Genomic DNA, 6,270 nt, shown 5'->3' with positions numbered 1-6,270 from the left:
TGTAGGATGTAAGGTGGGAGTAGAAGAACACTAAAGGAGGGGCTTCCTAATCTCCTTCCCCTTCCACCACCATCGGCCATCCCATACATGGTGTTGCACCCAGTGGAGTCTAAAAAAATACAGCCATATCAAAAGATTCAATTATGTTCTTTGTGGTTGCCCCGCCATTCCCCTCAGGCCTGACCTGACCTCCAGCTCAGCTACCCACTGAAAAATGAAAAACAAAAAAGTAGCATCATAAAAGGCTTCAAATCCCACGAGGCCCAACCCCCCTTCTAATATTGCAGAAAGGTTGCACTTCTCCTGACTTAGTAGGCCATCATGTTCAGTCTCAGCAGCAGTTGTGGGCAGGGGGAAATACATGGCTGAGGAAATTCCCCACAGCCAAAAGATAGGTCTTGAGCATCACAACTTTGTAGGCTAATGACAAGATCCACTTACGCCACCTGCCCAGACATTCCTTACAGGCCAGCAACTGCTTCTCCCACTTCATGTTTCCCACCTCGTCCCCAACCGAGTGCTAGAAGGTCCAGCTCATCAACCTGCCCACTCTTGCAGGCCTTGTCTTCTGCCCTGACTGATAGGGAGGAATATTAAGCCTCCATCCCTTAGGCCTGCTCTTCAGCATTCCTGGGGAACACCAACGCCGCCCAAGTGACTTTGGGCCAGTAGGTCACCCAATAGGGCTACCTCCTAGGCCAGGCTGCAGCCCAGCTTCAGGACACAAAGTAAATGGACCTTGCATCCCTACCTACAGGATTCCAGGCATGGCCAGCCTTCTGGATCAAACGTCCCCTCTTGCGCTCAAGTCACAACAGCTAGCAGTCTAAATACAGGCTACCATGTCATTTGAGAGAGCAAGATGAAGCTTTGGAAATCCCAGGATGGTTAGTTGGCAACCAAAGGACCCCAAGGTCCCATTGAAATTTAAATGTTGATCACAGGATTCAAAGCCCTGAGTGCTGGCCCTTACACCATGGGACCAGCAAGGGAGCCCTTGACCGTTGTTGCCTTCTGGCAGGGAGGACTCTGTGGGAACAATTTTTTCTGGCAGGGAGGACCCAGTGGGAACATAACTCTCTGACCAGCCCTGAATTTGCTCAAAAAGTGAGAACACAGCACTTGCTGCAGGCCCAGAAGCCTTTCTTCCTCTGGACTGCAAGGCCAGTGGACAGGTGAGGAAGTAGCACCTTCAGTCCTAGGCAGTAAAGGGCCCTTCCTAGGAAAGGCCAAATCCTGAAAAGGAAAAACTGGAGTAAAGGAGAGTCCTACTGAATTTCTTGGGGGATATCACAAGGAGACAGTGTTTCTTTATCTGCCCAGGGACTTGAACCCTTGATTCTTAGATTAAAAGTCTGACATTCTACCAACTGAGCTAGCCAGGCTCACAAGTAAAAGTGGCAACTTTCATGCAGAAGAAAAACTAGTCAAGAAAAAGAGAGCAGGAAACAATAAAGAAAACCTGCTACCATCGCTCTCTTAGCAGTCCTAGCCCCAGCCTGCTCCTCCATCTGGCACCCTGAGGCCTTATTCTTTTTTTAGTTAAATATCAAATCCAGGAGAAAACACAGTTATACAAAGCAATACGAAATCACAAACAGAAATGTCATTGGAAATACAAAAATAAAAAAGGGAAATGCAATCCCCATCACTTTATCCTATCTGGGCCATTCCTGAATCAATAGCACCCGCTAAGGTCCCTGTGTTCCTACGAGAACCCTGGAGGAACCCATACCAAAGCCTGAATATGAAACTTCACTGCTCCCAGGTGCCGCAGTAAAACCCTTTCCCTGCTGTGACGTTGCACTCCATATGATTTTATGAAAATATGCTAATGAGAGTGAATATAATGTAACTGGAATATGCTTCATGCAAAACGTCTCTTGTAAGGTATCATTACAAAGCTTATCATCTACTGTGTGTGTGCATCCTATTTGTATGAACCTATCATTCTTGTATCTGAAAATAGAAATATGAAATATAACTCTGAGGTCCTGTTGTAATTATGCAAAGTGTGGGCCATTAATAGTGGTTTGGAATCTTGATGGCTCCCATTAACCAGGACAATTGACTGTAGATGGCTCTGTCCTACACCATCTGCGTCAGGGAAGGAAGAATAAAGGCTTGGGGTCTCACAGGATATGGGACCAGGTCACCTGGTACAGGAATCCATCTTAAACCTGGGGCTTTTCCTCAGGAGAGAGACAAAAGATTCCTGCCTTGTACCAAAGCTATATAAGGGAGTGGAGCAGAAGAAAGGTAGCTGCAGTCATGAGAAATCCATTAGCTACCCCCTGAGCTGGAACAAGGACTATACCTGGCAAAAAGATTGGGACCAGACAAGAAATAAGTCTAGTCTGCAAAAGAAGCTTATTGGAAGATCTCTGAGGGTGAGATTTTATCTGTATTGAGTTTCATACTGTATTAGGCTTAGAGGTGCATGTTTTTGTTTTATTTTGCTCTGTGGAGAATACAAATTCCATAGAGAAGGAAAAGTTAATGCATTAGAAAAGTCTCTCTGTGTGTGTTAGATATGTGGGAGGGTGTCTAGAAACCACTCTCCTATAGTTTCTTTTCTCTGATTGCCTTTAGAAAATATGAAGCAGGGAGCAAAAACCATTGCCTTCTCTGAGGCTTGAACTCAGGACCTTCAGATTATGAGACTGACACACTGCCAACTGTGCTAAGAAGGCTTGGAAAAGCTTTAGGCTCAGTGCATATAGCACTCTCCTACAGCAGTGACTGGGGCAGGGAAGGAGCCAGGGATGTGCTGGAAGAAGCAGGGAGATCTGGTGCCCAGAGACCTGTCCTGGCAGCTTTCTCAGCAGCAAATAAATTATTTTTCCCTGCCAGTGAACAATCTACTGGAACTAATGGCAGAACAGGGTGGAGGTTTCCAAGATATGCACCCACTTCCACGTTTTAGAATTTACTCTCCTTTCCCTAGTATAGCACTTCCTATGTGAATTGGGCAAAGCAAGTCCAGGAAGCTACATGGGTAATAAAAACTAGTGTTCCAGGTAAGGCTTGAACTTTTAACCCCAGCAATATTCCCATTTGTACTAACCAGTTGCACTACTGCAGGTTCTTCTTAGATAAAATTGGGAAGCAGGCAGTTATTAGTCTCTGGGGGTCACACCTTTGCCTGGTAATTGAAAGGCTGATGTATCAAACCTAACTCAAGATGCGGCTTTTCAGCGATGAGACTCCAGTACATTTTAACAGGAAGAAAATCTCCTCTATTCTGGTGTAGCCCCATTTGACTCCTTCTGCCCATCTTCTTCCCCCCACCCCCGCAGTCTCTTTCCTTCCCCATTGGGGCCATGCACAGAGGAGCCCCAGTCAGTCTCTGTCACAAAAAGTCTGTATCCCATAACGGGAGGGAGGGGTCACTCTAAAACATTGATAATACGGAGTGGGGGTGGTGGTGGTGTGCGTAGTTAGGGGGAAAAAGGATGGAGAACTAACAGTGGGGCCCAAAGAGATTCCCCCAGATTGAGGAGATCCTCTGCTGTCCACCATCAGCCAGCTGTGGGAAGAACAACTTGGGATTGCTTGGGGAAGCCACCTTTAAAAATACAAGTGTAACATGCTAATTATATTTTAATAAGACCAAAGCCTCCTCAAACCCAGTGTCACAATCACTGGAATGACTTTGTCCTGATATTTTACTGGTCGCAGCCATAAAGCGAGTCAAATTACAGTTTCCGTTTGGAGTCAGGGCACACACAGGAACCCGGAGGCTTTTAGTTCCTTAGGTTCTGCTGCCATTTCATTTCTATCCTGTTCCAAGATTTATCATTGTGAAAAGCAAAGTTAGGCCCTTGGGGGTGTCCCCCCTGGTCCCACCTTCCACCACTGGGCAATTTAAAAGGGCCTGGGGACCCCTGCCACCACCACTAGCAGCACAAGGGGGCTAAGGCAGTTTCCTGCCCACCCTCGCTCTGTGTGGCACACCATTCCCACAAGGGGCTTCCACATTCCTGCGGCCCCACGCACTGCCGCGCCCTGAGTTCCAACTCTGCCAACTGTGGCAATGTGAGCTGCAGGGGTGGAGTCTGCGGGCAGTGGTGCACAGAGATGCCCCCGGCCCGCCCACTTAGGGGCTGCTTCCAGAGGGGGATATGGGTCGATTTCTGGAGATACCCAATGTAAAAGCTGTGCCCCCTCACCCTCTCCTGCACCTCCAACCCATTCCCCCAACCCAGACCCCACACCCGAACCCAAACTCCCTCCAAGAGCCTGCCCCTCGCCCTCCCTCCTGCCCCCAACCCCCTGACTGAGCCCAGACCTTGTACCCAAACTCTCTCTCAGAGTCCAATCCCTCTCCCACCCACACCCAAACTCCCTCCCAGAGCCTTAGGCAGGTGTGTGTGGGGGGGCAGGACTTGGTCCCATTCTGGGCACCACCAAAAATTATACAAACCTGCCACTCCTGTCCAGCCCAATCTTCTGCTGATGCACTTCAGCCCACACCTGTGCAGGGTTTGAAGCTTGCATGACTTAAATTCCAGGACATTGAGGGATTTCAGCTCCCCTTTGCCCAGAGAGAACCTTCACCCCACTCCCAACCAGGTTCTTGTCCATGGGATCACTGTAGGGGGGCTGGGTCATTCTGTGTCTTTTCTCTCTCTATGACAGGCCAGGCTGCAATAACTGGGGCATCTGAGCACCAGGACCTTCTGTGGGGCTGCCATTCCCATTCCTATTCCCCTTCCCCGTCTATGGTCTCATCTGGCATTGACTCCAGCCTTTTTTCTATCCATCATCAGTACCATCCCAAGCAAGCTGCAGTCACCTCAAAAAGACAGTGTCCCCTGTTGGGTGAAAATCACTGACCTCTCTCCTCTCTGAGTACTGACTGCCCCTCTGTTTCCTTGCCTCTCAGTCTGTGCAGATGGGACCTGTCCCTCCAGTGCTGGAGGATTCGCCCTTCTCATCCACCATTGTCCTAAGCAGCAGAGTGGGTGGGAATCTTAAATGTACTGAGGTGACTTAGGAGCAGAAACACCCACAGACCTTCCATGCACTTGGTACTTGTCCCTTACTGAGCAGGACTGAAACTCATGCAGGGAGACTGCTGGGCCATATCCCAGCTGGGCATGAGCAAAGCAGCAGGATAAAAGGAAAACCTGGAGATGCTGGGGATTAAACCCAGGGCCTCATATATGCAAATCATGTGCTCAACCACTGAGCTACATACCTAGCTGCATTGGGTTTGCTGTGTTTTACACTCCAGTGGCCTAAAAGCTGTATGGGGGACACATTCCCTGCTCTGAGGGCCAAACCTGCTGTCCTGGAGGTTGCTGGTTCTTAGGGGTCACTTTGCAGCAGGGCCAGATTCTATGTGTTGGGCAGAGAGAGTGTGTGCCCTGGACTCAGGGTGCAGAGATACTCTTAGCCCTCTCCCCTGCATTGGGTGGGGGTTGCTGCAATCCCCTGCTGGAAGGGCATAGTGGTGGGGGATGCTGTGAGTAGCTCCACAGCTCACCCTGGTGGCAGAAGTGGTGTGGGAAGCTCCAGGTGTTTCTAGGATCTGTTATTTCCACCTGTCTGTAAAGTCCAGCTTTCTGCAGCACATTCACTGCAGTGCAGTTGGGTCACTGTTTCCATGGCTGAATAGCAAAGAATTACTCTCAGTTTCCCTTCTATCTGCAGCACGATTAGCTTGTGTCAGTCATTAATGAGGTGGATCTAGTTGTACATTGTTATTCATTCCCCACCTTGAGAATTCAGACAGTCCGTTTCCTTCTCAAATCCCCAGCACCTCAGTGACCCCGGTAGCAGGGGTTGGGTTTTCCCTGAGGCCCTGAGAATTTCAGGGTTCTTTCCCCCTCCACCTGGAGTGAACTCAGCTTTTTCCCCATCCCAGAAATTCCATGAAATAACAACAGGAGCATAAAGAAAGAGGGGAGGAAACATCTCATGGCCAGGCCTGGATGTGCCCAGGGCCCGCTGCTTGTCCATTGTTTCCATGGAATTTGTCACCCTGCTTTGCACAAGGGACAGAGAAAGATATTGCTGTTCCTGTGTCTGTGCAAAGAAAATTGTGTTTCTGTATGACAGAGAGATGGGAAATGGCCCCATGATGGGACAATATCCTCAGGATTAAGACCTAAGGACTCAGGATGAGAACTGATATAACGCCACTCATCTGGGATTTAACAAATTGTTTTCCATGGAGGCACTGGGAACTTGTGACATTGATCCAGACTGTGGGGGTTCAGGCTGCTTTAACTCTTGGTAACAACATGAATTTGATTCCAAGAA

General features: G+C 48.8%; 1 non-coding gene across 1 annotated transcript; it reads right to left on the bottom strand.

Moving 5' to 3' along the window:
• Window positions 1-2,620: 2,620 nt before the first annotated feature.
• On the bottom strand, window positions 2,621-2,693 carry TRNAM-CAU (transfer RNA methionine (anticodon CAU)). Its single transcript has one exon. It is a non-coding gene; the product is annotated as a tRNA-Met (tRNA).
• Between the last annotated feature and the right edge of the window lie 3,577 nt (window positions 2,694-6,270).

The sequence above is a fragment of the Chrysemys picta genome, chromosome 16, assembly GCF_011386835.1.
Source record: "Chrysemys picta bellii isolate R12L10 chromosome 16, ASM1138683v2, whole genome shotgun sequence".
Classification (NCBI taxonomy): Eukaryota; Metazoa; Chordata; order Testudines; family Emydidae; genus Chrysemys; species Chrysemys picta.
Note: the sequence above shows the minus strand (reverse complement) of the source record. Positions and strands in the feature narration are given on the sequence as shown.